This window comes from Pristis pectinata, chromosome 11 (genome assembly GCF_009764475.1).
Source record: "Pristis pectinata isolate sPriPec2 chromosome 11, sPriPec2.1.pri, whole genome shotgun sequence".
NCBI classification, from domain to species: Eukaryota; Metazoa; Chordata; class Chondrichthyes; order Rhinopristiformes; family Pristidae; genus Pristis; species Pristis pectinata.
Genome location: NC_067415.1, coordinates 70,741,893 through 70,760,898, shown reverse-complemented (window position 1 = coordinate 70,760,898; position 19,006 = coordinate 70,741,893). Strand labels below are relative to the sequence as shown.

Below are 19,006 nucleotides of genomic sequence, written 5' to 3'. Positions count from 1 at the left end.
TTATGCTCTTATGTTCTTATGCTTTTATGTTCTATGTTCACCTGAGATGGCAGGCAGAGCTGGAGCTTAACGACTCATCCAAAAGACACCATCCCAGGCAATGGAAAGTCCCCTTAAAATTGTACCATAGGGTCAGCCTTAATTTAATGCACATATCTTGGAGTAGGGATTAAAATCATGACCTTAACACACAGAGATAAGGCTGTTTCCAGTAGGTAAATGCTGACAATCTAGTTGAATATTTCAAGTCAATATATGAAATAGCAATTTGAAAAGCTGATAAAGGACTCTTAAGACTAAATTTAGAACAAAAAAACAAATCTTTTCCACTCAAGCATTCAAAATAGAACAAATGTATTGGTCCTTCAAGTTGATATATTGGTAACTGAAATTACATTTAGTACAAATAAATGAAATCTAGTAATAACAACATGAAAAATAGTTGTAGACGCAAGGAACAATAATAAAGCCATAATATCTCAATGTTCTTATTAAGCTTTATGCTTTTGTAACATAATTTTGTTCACGGACAAGCAGCAGAGACTGCAAGACACTAGACCACATGTCACTGGAAAAATCCCCCCAGGGAATGGCACTGTGCACTGGAACCATTGGATAATTGAATACATCACCATAATTGTTCATAGAAAGACATTCAGGGAATTCAGTGAAAATCTAATGGTCATGAGCTGTGTCAAAACATTAGAACAATAAGCAGATGAATTCAGCTAAATCTAACTTCCCTTGGATTGTGCAAGGTGACTGTGGTGTGCAGCTGGAAAATTTGGACGAACGTTGTTCGTAATCTGGTGCAGATTCTGATGTGGTGGTCAGGGTAATTGGCTGGCATGTGACTTGCATTGTTTTTGTACTATACTCCAGATGATGAGCCAGTGAAGATGTGAAGAAGCTGCCTGCCGGCCAGCTGCAGACAATAAACCCTGGTTTCCTCGTCCCTGATTATTCCACATACCTAGTGCATTCATACTGTCAAGAATAACAATAGCATTAAGAATAGGTTTGATTTAGCCAACCTGGATGAATACAAATCATCCATTGAAAATATGAAATGATGATACTCAAACTCCAGATATAGGTTAGAAAGTTAGTTGGAGATTAATATTAAAGAGAGCCATAGAAGTATAGAAACATACAGCACAGAAAGAGGCCATTATGGCCCACCACGTCATGCCAACCTTATTCTAATCCCATTTGTCTGCATTATGCCTGTATCCCTCTACTCCTTTCCTATCCAAGCAGCTGTCAAAATGCCTTTTAAATGCTGGAATAGAATCTGCCTTCACTATCTCCTCTGGCAGCTTGTTCCAAATATTCACCACCCTGTCTGTGTAAAATTTGCTCTTCATTTTTCCAGTTTGGGCAGTACAGCATTAGAAGGTAAACACAAGTTTACCTCATGAAGACTATTGACGTTTTTAATGTGTGGTTAAAATTAGATTAAGGATATAAAACTAGGAACAGTGTTTGTACAATTACACTGAACAACTGTAGGCTTCAATCTTGACATTGTGTTATTTATTTCATCTGAAGCATTGCCTGAAAATTGATGTGTGCAGCATAGTAATTTTTTTGGAGCTCTTGAATTCTTGATGTGCATTTTTGTTTATTATAGGCAATATCTGTCTTTTCTCTGGTCATTTAGGTCAATAATATGAAATTTCCTGTTGTTACTTTCATATACAATCTTGTCCTAGTTTGTCTAAGCCTTTTGACAGCTGGGAAAGCTGTTTCTACCCATTCATTGCTTGAACAAAACAACCCGTTGGACTGTATAAAATATTGTTATATATTAGCCACAGCACTCTGCATCAGACATTTCATTTTATTAGCAGAGTACAAAGCAAGTGGACCCTTGTCACCAGCTGATATGAAAAAAATAATCACATTGGGTGTATTAGCAAATTAACAATGGTAAGTTAAGATGCTGAACGAGAAGCATTCTTTGCTATACAGTTATTAAATAATTTGCACAATTATATAAAGTACTTCAACATCTAGTATTCTAAATTAAGCTTTCCCTTACTCCTGTGATGTAATTACAATTTATTCTTTCAGCATAACCAATTGTTTTGTTATTTAGCACAATGGCCAATTGCACCAATAAAGCCAGAACTATATTGTGCACATGTTAACAATAAGCATAGCATTATAGATTTAAAAAGTCATGCCAAAATCAGATAAGCTCTTTGCTTCTCTTTCACAGAGATCATAGACATTCTTTCATTCTTGCATAAAGTCACAAATACTGATTGTAACATAGTATTCTGGATTTACACATTTCCCATTCATCAAAGATCAGCTGGGATTTATGTTAACTTATATCATATCTGCTCTACAGACCATGAGATAAAGCAGTTTAACAAACAATGGTGAATTTCCCGGATAACATTCAGAACAGAAAGGCTACTCTTCCCTTTAGTGCTATGTTAGAATAAATACTTATAGTAACATCAGATGATTCCAAGAAAAAGGGAGCAAAGCTCTTTTGAAGGTCTAAGAAATCATCATTTTGTTTCCACACTAAAATCACACATGTTCACTCCTCTGATGTGAAATACAAAGGCATAATTCTTTGATAGTAATTATTCTTTGCCTACCCGAATGCTTGAATCATATGAGTTTAATACCATAATTGACAAATTAGATCCAAAAAAAGGTATTACATTTAGGAAGAAAAAAAAGTAAATTCCATATTATTTGCAAAAAAATTAGGGTAATATGTGGTGATCACAGAGTACAAATGCACAAATCACTTAAGATAATAACATAGGTTAAATAAAGCCAAAATAAAACAACATTTTTGGAGTTCATTTTTAGAGCATTAGAGTTGAAAAGCAGGGAGTTCATGGTGTATTTGCAATGAAACTTGGTTGGACTACAATTGAAATACCTGATATAGTTCTTGTCCTCACATTACCTAGGAACTGGAAAGACTGTTAAAAAGACTTAGAAGGATGGTATCAAACACGTAGGTTGCCCCTACTTAAAAAGGATGAACTGGCAAGGTGTCTTTTCTCTTGAAAAGAGAAATGATCTGATAGAAGTCTTTGCAACTTTGGGTGGTTTTAATACGGTGATGTCAGAGGAACTGTTTCCACTTCTGAGGAAGAGCAAAGTTAAATCAATAATAAAAAAAGTAACCAAATAATACCAACAGAAAATTTAAATTTCCTGTTTAGGAAATTCAAGTGCCACTGATGTTTGTTCATCTGACTGCACATGGAATCATTGGAAGCACTTACTCATTAGCTTATGGGCTCATCGAGAGAAAGACTTGTATTTACATAACATTTCACATTCCTTTCAGGATGTCTCAAAGTGCTTTAAAGCCAATGAAGTATCTTGGAAATGTACTCACTATTGCGATGTAAGAACTATGATAAGATATGGGGCAATGTAAACCAAGAGATTGCATATCCTGCAAATTCATTCATGGTGGCACGGTTGCGTAGCAGTTAGCGTGACGCTATTACAGCGCCAGCGATCAGGGTTCGATTCCCGTCGCTGTCTGTAAGGACTTTGTACGTTCTCCCGTGTCTGCGTGGGTTTCCTCTGGGTGCTCCGGTTTCCTCCCACATTGCAAAGACGTACGGGTAGGTTAATTTGGGTTTAAAATGGGTGGCACAGACTCGTTGGGCCAGAATGGCCTGTTACCATGCAGTAAATAAAATTTAAATTTAAAAATTTTTTTAAAATTTAAATTCAATCAGGGTTACAGAGGGTCATAGAAATGGCCTAGCCTTTCATCAAGTGACAGAAATTGGTACTGTTGAACAGTCCTGGGCCTGAATTATTAACGGTTTCTCTTTCCACAGGTGCCGCCTGAACTGCTGAATGTTTCCAACATTTTCTGCTTTTATATCAGATTCCTAGCATCTGTCTGCAGTTTTTTTCCAAGTTTTGTTTATTATAAAAATTGTTGATAGTTTCTGCAATTGATCAATAAGGGTCTCAGCTGGAAAACATTCATACAAGGAGACACAAGAGACAGCAGATGCTGGTTCTGGAGCAACAAACAATCTGCTGGAGGAACTCAGCGGGCTGAGCAGCATCTGTGCGAGGAAAGGAATTGTTGACATTTCGGGTCAGGGATGCTGGGTGTGGCAACCTGTTCAGCCATGCTCCCATCAATTCCAATGGACAAGCTGAGACCTGAGTTTGCTGGTTGTAATGCACAGTTTGCAAATCTATATTAAAACATATGCTGATCTGATTCTGAAAACAAGCGCATTTTGAATGGATATGTTCTGACAAGGTTAATGTTTGACAGTTATGAGGAAGTTTTGGGGAAATCCATTCACATATGATCCATAAAGCACTTTAGTATTTTCAATAACGAGCTGTCACAATCAACAATACAAGAGTCCTCTACTTGGTTCAATATATTCCAGTGTCACACTGGATTGGAACTGACAGCCAAATTGTAGGAATCCTTACTGATTTAAACTGACAGAATTGCTTCACCCCAATACCTAGGATATTAGAATTTTCCTTTCCAATGCTTGTTCTACAATCAACCATCCTTTATGCAATAAGAACATTTAAAAGACCATTTGGATAAGTACATGCACACAAGGGGTTTAGAGGGATCTGGGCCAAATGCAGGCAAATGGGACTAGCTTGGTAGGCACCATGGTCAGCATGAATGAATTGGGCTGAAGGGCCTGCTTCCATGCTGTATTACTCTATGACTCTAATAGTACCTATTATTCTGAGTATTATTGATTATAAAATATACACTTCCACTATGTCTTAAAAACTTATTTAACCTGCCTTACTTATACTATTCTGTGCATACACGAATAAGGTTCCTAAAACGAAGTGACATACTTATTTTCTTTAATGTTATGCAGCACTTAAATATGACAAGCCATGATACATGTGGTGGTGGGCTAGACTATACTGTATTAATGCCTAGCCAGCAGATCTGTACAGAAAAACCAGCTAGCTCCAGAATGAGTGTCAGCACATGCAGAGCTACAGAAGTCTGTAAAGCTCAAGAGATAGATGCAAATACACCCCTGGACTCTGCACTGATTCAAAGGGCTGGTTCCAAAAGCTATTTAACTGGATGCACTTCATACCTGTCCCCTCATCTTGAATGGGATTTCTACCTGGTCCAATTCATTGGAATGCAGTCTCTAGCCTGTATGGAAATAGTTGTTGAAGTAAAATGGTTTATTTTCTTTAAACTTTATCTTAATTAGTGTAATTGTTGTAGTGAATTTACATAAGTTGAATGTGTTTTAAAAATGTATTGTTCATTTTCTTAACAGTTTTAAAGTAATCTCAATGTCTCTTGTCACCCAATAAACTTAGGGATAGTGGAGGAGGCCTTCTACCAATATGAGCTGTCAGGAGCCCATCAGGGCAGTCCAAGAGTGGGACCTCAATTAGTGCTATCTGAAGTTCAGTAACCACCCCTGGACTACTAAACGTCCAAATCGACAGCAGCAATAACGTCTCAACGACTTTGGGAGCTGTATGGCAGCAGAAATTAAATGTTAAGGTGGGGATTGGAGCATAATGTTGTATTTTGTTTGAATAGCATGTTGGTATTTTCATTTGTTTTCTATTCCTCTTTTATTTCCAGCAAAGTTCTTCCCACCAATCATAAGGAGAGGGATCATAAAATGTGCTCTGCAAAATGTTCTGAAAAATTAAGTTAGGAAGTGCCTAAGCATGATTCCCCACCAGTACTTCTGTTGCCTCTTGTAAGAAGGAGACTTGTTTTAATTAAGAATTTGCTCATGGCAGCACAGCAGAGATTAGAGGATCAAATTCAGGCATATGGACTACTAACATAATCTGACAGCTACCAGAGGATTGTATTAGAAACAGAACAGGACATTCAGCCAATTGACACTTTTGTTCTATTCACAGAAAATCACATACATGCTCCCGTAATTTCTCAGGTAATAGAAACATGGTTCTCATCAAGTTTCAAATCAACGTTCTATTTACTTTAGATCTCAGTGCACTGCATAAATATTAAATGTTCAACTAACAAAAATGCAAATACAATTACACTTAAGGAGGGGAGTAGGGGGCAGGGGAGATTTTTCCAAATCCTCACATCACAGGCTTGTTTTGCCAATAAACTGCCTCCTGTGTGAAACATTTTGCTATTGCCTTGGGAGAGTAAATGCCTATAAAACAATACTTGTAAATGAAAATCAAAAAAAGAACTGCAGATGGTGGAAATCTGAAATAAAAACAGAAAATAATGGAAACATTCTAGAAGTTAGGCAGCGTCTGTAGAAAGAGAAATAGAATGTCAGGCTCGATGTCGGAGCAGGGCTTTAAACATCATTCGAGAACCAGCTCATCCTGCTCACTACTTTTTTAAACTACTCCCCTCTGGTAGGCGATACAGGACAATACATGCACGCACTACAAGACTGAAACACAGCTTTTTTCCCAAAGCTGTTAAATTGTTGAACATGGACTGACACATCCTATACATACATACATACATACACATACTATGTCTTCCCTCCTTTACCGGCTGGACTCATCATGGTGTTATTTAATATATTGATATTGATATGCTGCTGATTATCATTATTATTATTATTATTATTATGGTTCATTTGCACACTGCCTTTTTATATTTTTTTATACTTTATATTTGTGTAAGTATGTTTGTTTTATTTTATAGTTATAATTGCTCTTATCAATTTACTGTTTTGATTTTTATTAGGCAAGGGAGTGCCATCGTAATCTCGTTGTGCTGTTGTTGCCACAGTACAATGACAAATAAAGAAATAAGGATAAAGATAAAGATAAAAGATAAAGAACTAGTGTTTCAGGTTGGAGGCCCTTATTTGGAAACAACATTTGCAATCCAAATTCTTGCACAAAGTAATAGTCATTAATGTATTCAGCTTTGTTTTCCTAACTTAAATTAGCTTTTGAATCCTATTTTATTGGGAGTTTTCTCCTTTTTGCCAGCATCGACTGCAACTTTCCTTTGATCTCTAAGGGAACAAGACCTATGTCGAAACTGGCTAGACTCTCCTTCTCTTTGGCCACTGAAAGAAGCAAGCAATATATGGCATCTTACTGCAGAAAAAAATTAATAAGGATATCAATTAAATATTTTGAGTCCATTTCAGCTTTGTCTAACGGAAGTTATTTACTGTGTATGGTATATATTCACATAAGTAATTCACAAACAAAAGCTGGCCCTTATTTTTGTTAAAACTGCAAATGTTCAAAGGATCAAAATGTTCTATTTGCCTACCTTTGGATCCTTCATTCGCTCAGTTGCTATCCCTTCTGGGCTTATCATAGAAGTCAATCATCATTTTTTTCTGAATACTGTAAAAGTTTCTTCAGCTGATCAAAGCTCATCCCTCTACCCTTACGAGATAAGTTCATGAATTTGTAGTAGTGAAGGGATGGTAACATCATGACCCTCCCTAACTCTCTGATCTGCAAGACACAATTCCAGCAGTATAATGCCCTGATGTTAACTCTTTATTCTCATAGCTTAGCAAACTGTTTTCAGAACACCACGTAAGTGTGTTTCCTTGCTATCCTGTGTGATTGATCAGTATTTTCACTTTTACTTCAATTAGATGTTCTTAAGCTATTGCTTTATACTGAAGTAATAACGTGGATGTACCTTATCTAAGCTATTTAATACCAATGTGTACTTTTATCCAGCCTATTGAGATTGAACTTTATGAAATCTTTCTTATAACACACCTGTGTGCATTGGAATAATCATTGTAGTTGTTTTTTGTACATTTTTCAAGATTTCCACATGCTTCAGCCAAGGGTATAAAGGGATCACATCAGATTGTATAACACTCATGAGAAGCAAGAGTTGGGAGAAGTAAATAGAGAAGTCATTCATTTCATTGGATGTAAATCTGAGAGTATCATGATTTAACTTTGCTGAGTTCACATCCAAACCTCTGGAGCAGATTTTCAACTCATCATCCTGGCATTGAATTTACACTAAACATTGTGAATCTTTCATGTAAAACAACTAGGTTTTCACTTCCATTGATTTCCTGAAGTGCATCAATTCTACATCATCATGCTGAGAATCAAGTCTCTGAAATTGTATTCTAAATAGCGCAGTGCATAGCTTTAATAAAATTGAATTAGCCCATCCAGTTTCTAGATAATATCAATCCTGGAATTTTAGTGATTATTAAAACTTCCTTCTCACACAACAAAAGCATGGATTGGTCAAATGCTGCCTTCCAGTCAAGGGTAGGTGGTTAGAACCTCTTTCTTTTTGGATTTGGTCATTGTTGTGCTTCTGTAATGTGAATATTACTTTTCACCACAGCTGATGCAGGCAGAGGTTGCTTCATTTTTTTTAAAAATTGCAAATGGAACTGAACATTATGCAATCCTATTCCAGCATCCCATTTCTGATCTAGGGTGGAAATAAGGTCATTGATGGAGTAGCAGAAGATGGCTGAGCCTCGGACACTGCCCTGATCAACTCTTCTAGCACTGACTTGCTGGTAATATAATTGACCATCAAAAACCACAAACGTATTTCTTTGTGTAAAGTATGATTGCAACCATTGCCTCGACTCCATTTTGTCCCCTTCCCACCTTCCTCCATAACACTTTGCATGCCCTCTATCACTTCAACGACTTTCAGTTCCCCAGCCCTGACTGCCTCATTTTCACTATGGACGTCAAGTACACTTCCATCCTCCATCAGGAAGGTCTTAAGGGTCTCTGCTTCTTTATTGACAATAAACCCAACTAGTTCCCCTCCACTGCCATCCTCCTCCGTTTGGCAAAACTGGTCCTCACTTTCAGCAACTTCTCTTTCACCTCCTCCAGCTTTCTCCAAACCAAAGATGTAGCCATGGGCACTCGCATGGGTCCCAGATATGCCTGCCTTTTTGTCAACTATGTGGAACAGTCCATGTTCTAAGCCTACACCGGAAACGCTCCCCAACATTGATGACTGCATTGGTGCTGCTTCCTGCACCCATGCTGAGCTCGTCGATTTCATCAACTTTGTCTCCAACTTCCACCCTGCACTCAAATTTACTTGGTCCATCTCCGACACCTCTCTCCCCTTTCTTGATCTCTCTATCTCCATCTCCATCTTTTACAAACTCACTGAATCCCACAGTTCCCTTGACTACACCTGTTCCCACCCGGTCACTTGTAAGGATGCAATTCCCTTCTCCCAGTTTCTCCGCCGCATCTGTTCCCAAGATGAGGCTTTCCATTCCAGGACATCTGAGATGTCCACTTTTTTCAGTAAACAGGGTTCCCCTTCCACCATCAACAATGCTGCCCTCACCCGCATCTCCTCCATTTCCTGCACGTCTGCCGTCACCCCTTCCCCCCCCCCCCCCACTGACATAACAGGGACAGGGTTTCCCTTGTCCTCACCTACCACCCCATGAGCCTCCAGATCTAAAACATCATTCTGCACAACTTCCACCATCTCCAACGGGATCACCAGGCAAATCTGCCCCTCCACCCCCCTACTTTCTGCAGAGATGACACTCTCCGTGACCCCCTTGTCCACTTGTCCCTCCCCACTGATCACCCTCCTAGCACTTATTCCTGCAACCATGCAAAGTGCTACACCTGTCCCTACATCCCCTCCCTCACTACCATTCAGGGCCCCAAACAGTCCCTCCAGGTGAGGCAGTGAACCTGAGGGTGTCATTTATTGCATCCAGTGCTCCTGGTGCGGCCTCCTTTACATCAGTGAGACCCAACACAGATTGGGTGACCGTTTCGTCGAGCACCTTCGTTCCATCCACTGCAACAGCCATCCACTTCAATTCCACTTCCCATTCCCATACTGACATGTCTATCCACGGCATCCTCTACTGCCACTTTGAGGCCAGATGTAGGTTGGAGGAGCAACACCTCATATTCCGTCTTGGTAGTCTGCAACGTGATGGCATCAACATCCATTTCTCCAACTTCCACTCACCCCTCCCCTCTGTTTTCCCTTTCCCCTCCCCTTTGATTTTCCTCATTCCTGTGGCCCCCTCATCCTTTCTCTTTCCCCTTCCCTGGCCTCATGACTGGCTCATCACCTCCCTCTGGTTCCCTACGTCCTTCCTTTTATTCCTTGGTCTACTGTCCTCTCCTATCGGATTCCTTCTTCTTCAGCCCTTTGCCTCTTCCATCTATCACCTCCCACTTCTCACATCATTCCCCTTCATCCCTCCTTCCCCACCCACCTACCTTCTCCCTCTCACCTGGACTCACCTATCACCTGTCAGCTTGTGTTCCTCCTCCTACGCCTACCTTTTTATTCTGGCTTCTGCCCTCTTCCTTTCCAGTCCTGAGGAAGGGTCTCAATTCGAAATGTCAACTCTTTATTCCCCTCCATACATGCTGCCTGACCTGCTGAATTCCTCCAGCGTTTTGTGTGTGTTGCTCCAGATTCCAGCATCTGCAGAATCTCCTGTGTCTCGGTGTCTGTGACTCCAAACATTGGAATATTTTCATCTCAGTGCCTATTGACATCAGTTTCACCAAGCATCCTTAATGCAGTGTTTGGTCAAATGCTGCTTTGATTGAGATACTAATTGATTGGGCATGTTATATATTTTTTAAACTCCTTTAGACTCTGAAACGATAACATTCACTAACATATTAAGCTTGATTTGAAGTCTGAGATATGATTTTGCATTCAGTGCATCATCTTATTCTTGATTACTGATAAATTTTCAAGATACAGAAATAGGCAATGCAGGTCAATGCTTACATTTTGGTTTACACCAATGAGCCACATATATAAACGTACTTTCACATTATGTCCAGAGTGTCTTTATTTTCAAGAAACTATTTACTATCTTTCCACGGACTTCATCAGCAAGTGTGTTGACTGTGTACCAAGGAGGACAATCTGGATGTTCCCAAACTGGAAACCATGGATGAACCGGGAGATCAACTCCTTACTGAAGACTAGGACTGCAGCATTCAAATCAGGTGAGCCTGACTTTTACAAGACATCAAGATACGACCTCTGTAAAGCTATCAGAGATGCCAAGAGACAACATCAGTCCAAAATCGGGTCCCAGACCAGCCGTCAGTTGTGCCAGGACTTACACGCTATAACAGGCTACAAAATGAAGTTGGGCAGCATCGCCAACAACAGTGCATCCCTTCCTGATGAGCTTAACGTGCTCTATGCATGTTTTGAACAGAATGTCACCACCCACCTAGACAGCCTCCAATGCACCTGAACCCACAGTCACCGTTTTGGACATAAGATCAGTCTTCCAGAGACTAAACCTGCGGAGAGCATCTGGCCTGGATGGTGGCCCTGGCTGTGTCTTAGATCCTGTGCAGATCAGCTGGTGGGGGTATTTGCAGACATTTTTAACTTCTCCCTGCTTCAATCCGAGGTTCCCACCTGCTTTAAGAAGACAATTATCATCCCGGTACCTAAGAAAAACAAGGTAATGTGCCTTAATGACTACCACCCAGTGGTTCTGACATCCACCAGCATGAAGTGCTTCAAGATGCTGGTCATGGCACGCATTAACTCCAGCTTCCAGACAACCTTGACCCACTGCAATTTGCCTACCACCAAAACAGGTCTACGGCGGATGCCATCTCCCTGGCCCCACACTCAGCTCTGGAGCATCTGGATAGTAAAGACACCTACGTTAGACTATTGTTTATTGACTACAGCTCTGCTATCAGTACCATAATTCCATGCAGACTCATCACCAAACTCCGAGACCTGGAACTCAACACCTCCCTTTGCATCTGGATCCTTGACTTCTGACCGACAGACTGCAATCAGTAATGATAGGCAGCAGCACCTCCGCCATGATTATTCACAGCACTAGTGCCCCGCAAGGCTGTGTCCTCAGCCCTCTACTCTACTCCCTATACGGTCATGATGGCGTGGCCAGATTCTGCTCTAACTTCACCTACAAGTTTGCAGCTGATACCACTGCAGTGGGCCATATCTCAAATAACGATGAGTTGGAAGGAGATAGAGAGGTTAGTGACATGGTGTCATGACAACAACTATTCTCTCAATGTCAGCAAAACAAAAGAGCTGGTCAATTACTTCAGGAAAGGAGGTGGTGCACATGCACCTGTCTACATCAACTGTGCTGAGGTCAAGAAGGTTGAGAGCTTCAAATTCCTAGGAGTGAACATCACCAATAACCTGGTCCAACCACGTAGACGCCACAGCCAAGAAAGCTCATAGTGCCTCTACTTCTTCGGGAAGCTAAAGAAATTTGGCATGTCCCAGTCAACCCTCACCAATTTTTATCATTGCATCTTGGAAAGCATCATATCTGGATGCACCACAGCTTGGTATGGCAACTGCTCTGTCCGTGACCGCAAGAAACTGCAGAGAGTTGTGAACACTGCTCAGCACATCACAGAAACCAGCCTCCCCTCCAGGGACTCTGTCTATGCTTCTCACTGCCTTGTTAAAGCAGCCAACATAAACAAAGACCCCACCCACCCCAGACATTCTCTCTTTTCCCCTCTCCCATTGGGCAGAAGATACAGAAGCCTGAAAGCATGTACCACCAGGCTCAATTACAGCTTCTAAGTGACATAACCTCAAGATTCGGGGGAATCGGTTTAGGACAGAGATGAGGAGAAGCTGCTTTTCCCAAAGAGTAGTGAATCTGTGGAATTCTCTGCCCAGGGAAGCAGTGGAGACTACCTCATTAAATATATTTAAGACACAGATAGATCTTTGCATAGTAGGGGAATTAAGGGTAGCGGGGAAAAGGCAGGGAAGTGGATCTGATCAGCCATGATCTTATTGAATGGTGGAGCAGGCTCGACGGGCCAGATGGCCTACTCCTGCTCCTATTTCTTATGTTTTTAACCTGCTGTTATAAGACTATTGAATGGTTCTCTAGTATGATTAAATGGACTCTTGACCTCTACCTCATATTGATATTGCACCTTATTGTCTACCTGCACTGCACTTTCTCTGCAGCTGTTACACGTTATGCTGCATTTTGTTATTGCTTTACCTTGTACTGCCTCAATGCACTGTGTAATGAATTGTTTTGTATGAACAGTATGCAGGACAAGTTTTTCACTACATCTCGGTACATGTCAGAATCAGAATCAGAATCAGAATCAGATTTATTATCACTGTCTTATGACATGAAATTTGTTGTTTTGTGGCAGCAGTACAGTTCAAAGACATAAAATTACTATAAATTACAAAATAAATAAATAGTGCAAAAAAAAAAGGAATAATGAGGTTGTGTTTATGTGTTCATGGACCATTCAGAAGTCTGATGGCAGAGGGGAAGAAGCTGTTTCATGTGAAAATAATAAATCAATTCCACTTCCAAAATGTTCTTTTAAAATGTTTCAACAAACATTTACAGCAGATAGTTCTTCCTTTTAGCTATTTAGTGTAACTTGTTTTCTCTAACTTCTCTTTAATATTTTTTGGATTTTCTATTTGTATTCTCATCTTATCAACATTGCATTGTGCAGTGATAATAAGCATAGAACACAGAAAATTTACAATACAGACCAAGGCCATCTCACTTATCATGTCTGTGCTGTTTGAAGAAGAGTACCCAGCCTATTCCCACCTTCCAGCAGATGATCTGTAACCCTGCAGGTTTTAGCTGTTCAAGTACACCACCAGGCACTTTATAAAATTGTTGATAATTCATGCCTCTCCAACTCTTTCGGGCAATGAATTTCAAACTTCTTCCACCCTCTGGGTGATTTTATTTTCCCCTCATCTCCCCTCTAATTCTTCTCCTGAAATCTAAATCTGCTTTAAGTCTTTGATCCCTCAGCTCAGGGGAAAATATCCTTCATACTTCCTCTATGTAGGCCGCAGTAGTTTTACACAACTCAAATCTCTCTGAAGATTTCTCAGTAACAAAGAACAACACCAGCCTCAATTCAATAATTTTCTAGTCTTGGCAATACCCTTTCAGATTTCTTCTTCACCCTCTCAAGTGTAATCACACATTTCCTCCAATATGATGACGAGAACTGTACATGATTCTCATGCTGTGGCCTAACAAGCACTTTATGCAATTCAATCATAATGTCTTTGCTCTTGTATCCTTTATCTTGGCTAAAAAAAATCAAATCACACCAAGTGCCTCTGCTTCCACCTTTTCTACCAATATCTTTCAGGAATTATGGACATATGTTCCAAGGTCCATCTATTCATCCACATTTCTTAATATCCTCCTATTTATTGTATATTTCCTTGCCTTGTTGGGCATTCCTAGATGCATTGGTTCACATTTTTCTGTTCGAATGCCATTTGCTAAATTTCTGCCCTCCTGACCAGACCACCAATATCCCCCCTCCCACAAGTCATAGATTTCCTCTTCTCTGTCAATCACACAGCCAGTTTATATTAGTTGAAATTTTCTTTATCATGCCCCCTACATACAGTATGAGTCCAGATCACTAACATAAACAACAAAAAAGCAAGGGACTGAGTACTGAGCCTTGTGAAACCCACTGTGGAACCACAGTAATCGCTTTCCACCATCAATCATAAGCCTATTCACTACTTTATGTGCTTATAATACAGCTTCGGATTTTTTTTAATTTACCAGCCAATATTTTCTTAAGGCCTCTCTTTGCTTCTCTTAATTCCATTTTAATTTCATCCTACACTTTCTGCAAACTTCTCAGCATTCTGCAGTAGTGCATTCATGGTCCCTGACAGAAGCTTCCTTTTTCTAACCGTATCTGACCTACTCAGGTACTTGGCATTCAGAAATTTTCTTTATGGGAATCTGTTTCCCTGAATCACGTTCTTCAATGCCTTCCATTGCTCTGACTGATTTACTATCAAGTTGTTTGTTCTACTAATCTATCTCCATCTACATTTTTAAGAACTTCTCATAATCTTTACTACTTCTATCAGGTATGCTCCTAATCAGCTGTCAAACACTCATCCATGCTAATATCCTCTAAACTTGGTGCTTCACATCTTCCATTGCTTTGACTTTCTTTCAATAAAGGGAAAACTTTAACTTTTCCTGATAATCAATAAGTGTCTTAAGGTAGAGGCAATTTCAACATCATCTCCCTTCTCTGCATTCTGTCCTGCTGGATACAATGATTAACCATCAGCTTGCTAATACATCTGAGGAAATTTCTATTTCTCCAGAATCAAAAGATGTTGTAAGTTTTCTTAAGATCACTTTCCAAGGCATGGAAAGAAACAGTTCCAGTACACTAATAAGTCTAATCAAATTTCAGACAAATCTTTATACATTAAAGGAATTCCATAATATTGTTCACAATAAATTGGATTTTGCAATGTTTTATAATATCAGGAGCAGCGTACAGTGGAATCCATAATGTATTTTTCCTCCATGGTGTTGATATTTTTAATGGCCTTTCCTTTGAGAACAGTTAATGATTAATTTCTGTTGGTAAAGAAAATTTTCAGTTTAATAGATTCCATTTAATTTTCAGCTCTGTCAGAAGAAGCCAACATAAAATAATGTTTTCTTCATTCTATTTTGTACCTAGATATGAGACAATACATTTTATCAATTTAAATGCCTTTACATATTTTTGTTATTTTATGCAAATTTTGCAAGGTGGTGTCTGCAGGAGTGTGAGCTGGAAATAATTACATTTAATCTAGAATACAATAACAATCCTGCAGTTCTACATAGCTCTCAATCTCATACCAACATCTGCAGAACTCACAGCAGAGTTAGTAGATCAAAGTGTATCCCGCTGCAGTCAGACATAATGGAGCTCTGTTCAGGTGGAGAGCTTTGATTCTTGAAAGCTATTTTTGCATGTCATGAGTATACAGCAGCATTCATTCCAATATTAAAAAGGCATGAGTGCAACTATGATATTTGCTATTAATGTACCGATGTAGTAACATGTTGTTAGATGTATACATTATTTAATGAAGGTGCTAGAAAATCATTAAATTCAATGCATGCAAATGAGTTAGATACAGATTCCTAAAATGTTCATGAGGTATTTTCATGTCAGCTTAATGACACACATGTGTTTTGTAAAGTATTGAATATGTCCAATTCCTGGAGTTATACTTCATCTGAATCTCAGCTTGAGAAGTCATAGCGCTAGGGGACAAGCTAGCTGACAAGCTAAACTGACATGTTTTTGCAGTGAACACCACAGTTTCATATGGCAATCATATAAGACAAGAGAAACATGACAAAGCTTTGTCAAAAATTAAAATATATATGCATTTATTATTTAGTTTTTGCTCAGCTCTCTCATTTTTATAATGTACTATTTATCCATCTGATCTGTCCTCTTTATTTTCCTGAAATAAAGTCCATACCCAAATTACTTCTGTTCTTTAATTAATCAAAGGACACTGGCATTGCTGGGAAGCCCAGTATTTATTGTCCATGGTTAATTGTCCCTGAGAATATTGAGCCACTCTCCTGACCTGCTACAGCCATAATGACAAAAGTAATCCCACCTTACTGTGTGAGGGTACCAAGATTTTCGCACAATCATTGTAAAAGAACAGCAATACATATCCAACTCAGGATGATTATGACTGGGATGGAATCTAGCACAGGGTGATTGTCCCATGTTCCTGTGCCCTTATTTTTCTGAGGAGCAGTGGTCACAGATTTTGTCAGGTCCTGCAGAAGATGCTTTGATGAATTGTCACAGTGCCTTCCTGTGGATGGTGCATGGTGCACCCGTGATATTTTGGTGATGGATGGAGTGCCAATATAATGGACAGCTTCCACAAGGATGAGGTTAGGCCCCTCTAATGTTGTTGGAGTTGTATTCATCCAGGTAAGTGGGGAAACTTTGCATCCCTGTCAGGTGCCTTGATGCTTGTGGAAAGGCTCTGGAAGACCTTCTGCAGGAAGGCTGGCCTCTTACTTGCTTTTTGAACCACAGTATTCATCGACTTGACCTACCTGCCCATGTTAAAGATAAAACGTGATAGTTGGTGGAAATCTGAGTTTGCGACTGGATTTTTACCCAAAACTATATGGCACAATGCAAGCATTTGTTCGGCTGCATCAAATCCAGGGGAGACTTCATTAGGTATGGAAATTCCCGAGAGCATCAGTTGCAATAGATGCAAGCTGTTACCAACGGGTCTTGTGTTCCGTACATTATCCTGCGTACCTGTTGTGAAATGGTCGAGTTAATTGCTAAGTTTGTTTTAGTTTGCCCTCATCCACTGCAAAACAAAATAGAAATCAATTGAAAGGTCGATCAACATGACCACAAAAAAAATCGATTCAATTCACCGGATCAAGTTACCCAGACGACACCCGCATAACAATCTGCCAAGATCTTATTTTCACGCAAGTGGATCTGTCATCATTCACTTCAGAGCCACAGAACCACCTCTTACTCAAAAATTTGACAGGGAACACCTTTGATCTGATGTTATTCGTTCGAACCCATTCTGCAACTTTACTTAGACATCACAACAAAAACTCTACTTCCCCGGTCCAGATGGAGACAGTTTAAATAACTCCCCGTTTCTTTTTCAGCAGCCAATCAAGATAAACTGCGAAAAGGACCGAAGTTTCTGCAACCGATTCCGAAGCAAACGTGCACTGTGAGGGACTCCACCCCAACCACATATCCTTCCCTGAGCACAGTGGGGATTCCGGCATCCGCTTTGTGCTTTACTCTTTAAAGGTAGCACCATAATTCAACGCAATAGCACACTTTCAAGAACCAGTGCATTAATTGAACAAAGCGCAAAGAAACTGGAGTTTAAAAGCTGGTTCTGCAGCATCTGAATGCTTGATGATATTTCACGTCAATCGCTTCAAAGACAAACTTATTTTCATGTGAGATCGAATAATAGAGATTCTTCGTAATAAATGTCTGCCACTGTCTACCTTGAAGATGTATAAGGAATACCAAATCCCAACCTCCACCACCAAAGCAATTCATTACGGGGACCTGCTTTCTAACACTGTCGAACAAGACCTCCAACTCTTCAACCACCAGTCAATTGTCACATAAGCGTTGCAAAGCATACCCTCAGGCATCAATATTAACACGTCCCGGGTAGATCAGTTCCTTATATATTAAACACTTAAATTATATCAGAAAACAGCATGCTTTGCCTTCATGAATCGATGTGTGTCGAACAATCTGTTTCACGCTGGTCTGCAGCAGCTCTGGTGATGGGTCAACACACGCAAAAAGTGATGATGGGTCGTTTACCTGAGGACCGACGGGACTGTCCCACAAATACAATCGGCCAGGTTAAATCTGACATGCAGCGCAGCGAGCAAGCCGAAACGCAAACACTTCTTAAATCGAGATGAGTTTCCCAGTGGAGTATTTAAGTGTAACGCAGGATTCACTCACCTACAAACGCAGTGCAGCCGCTTTCAGAACTGCTCAGTTCATGAGCAATGCAGAGGGTAAAACCAGGAACGTCAGTTAAGTTTCATTCAATTCGCATTTTTCCTCAGAAAACAAAATGGACTCATCGTGACCTGGACTGTCAGTTTCCAACTGATCCGGGATTGCACTAATACGGTGTAGAAGTCAAGCAAACATGTATTAGATTATCTTTTTTAAAAAAGGATCGAAAGCGCCAGTCAAACTAGATGGGATAATTCCTGTTTGATGTCCAGACTCCTGACCAGCAGACTCCGGGTGCAGGTCCCCCAGAGGCTATTCTGCTTATTAAAGACGAGAAGGGGCTGTTATATAAAAACTAAAGACCAATATCTGCAACGCCACAGACCAAATCCACACCGGAGCAGCAAGCTGGTCTTCCCTGGTGTTCTCTAAGTAATCAGATTGCCAGAGGGTTCTCACTTGGAGACTTCTTGACTTGTCAGCCCGAAAGCTCCGCCCCCTTCTAGTTTTTCTCGTCAGAAAGCTTGCGAGCTCCACCCTGGGACAATGCGATTTGTATAACGCCGCATCCCCACAGCCCCGCCGTCACCAGATGCCGCCTAGGCTGCCCGGAATTTCGTGTCGGTGCGGGTATCTGTCCTTACACCTGGACCTTCACTGCAATAGCCCCATTTTATCAGCT

At 40.1% G+C, this 19,006-nt stretch overlaps 1 protein-coding gene across 2 annotated transcripts in view; it reads right to left on the bottom strand.

Annotated features, from left to right (window-relative positions):
* Nucleotides 1-18,736, bottom strand: part of LOC127575891 (SLIT and NTRK-like protein 6) — a 38,105-nt gene extending 19,369 nt beyond the window's left edge. The window contains exon 1 of one of the 2 annotated variants that reach the window (XM_052026101.1): nt 18,325-18,736. The gene's annotated coding sequence lies outside the window, so the exon portion shown is untranslated. Of the gene's footprint in view, nt 1-16,444; nt 16,681-18,324 lie in introns of those variants that run through there. The other variant, XM_052026102.1, reaches the window with a different exon arrangement.
* Nucleotides 18,737-19,006: the final 270 nt, after the last annotated feature.